The following is a 531-nucleotide window of genomic DNA, read 5'->3' as shown; positions in this document are numbered from 1 at the left end:
CAGTTTATATTAATTAGGGCAAGCATATTTACAATGTCTGTCTTGATATTCTTGGCCTGATGAATAAATGTTGGCCTATAAGACAAAAAAACAAAAACCTGGTGGATCATACCAAAAGAGTTTGCATTTATGAATCATGTCTTTCTGACTTGAACCATTTTCCTTCATTCAGGTGACTCACTTCCTTCCCCTATTCAGGACTCTGCTCAAGTATCACCTCCTCAGAGAGGTCTTCTCTATCTGATACAACATCTACCCACCGAAAGATAACATCATGCTCTGAGCACCTGGCCTTATTTTTCTACATACTTCTTGCCATTATCTGATATCATAATATATTCTACCTCTTACCACTATTTGAGGAGCTCTGATAGCATAGTGCCTAAGGCACTTGACTGCTAACCAGAAGGCTGGCAGTTCAAACTCACCAGCCATTCCTCAGAAGGAAGGTTGGGCAATCTACTTCCATAGTGATACTGCCTTGGAAACCCAAGGAGGGGTCACTATGACTTGGATCCGACTCAACGGCAC

This window comes from Orycteropus afer, unplaced genomic scaffold (genome assembly GCF_000298275.1).
Source record: "Orycteropus afer afer isolate SDZICR_OR568_19922 unplaced genomic scaffold, OryAfe1.0 scaffold00057, whole genome shotgun sequence".
Lineage (NCBI taxonomy): Eukaryota > Metazoa > Chordata > Mammalia > Tubulidentata > Orycteropodidae > Orycteropus > Orycteropus afer.
This window is presented reverse-complemented; position numbering follows the sequence as displayed.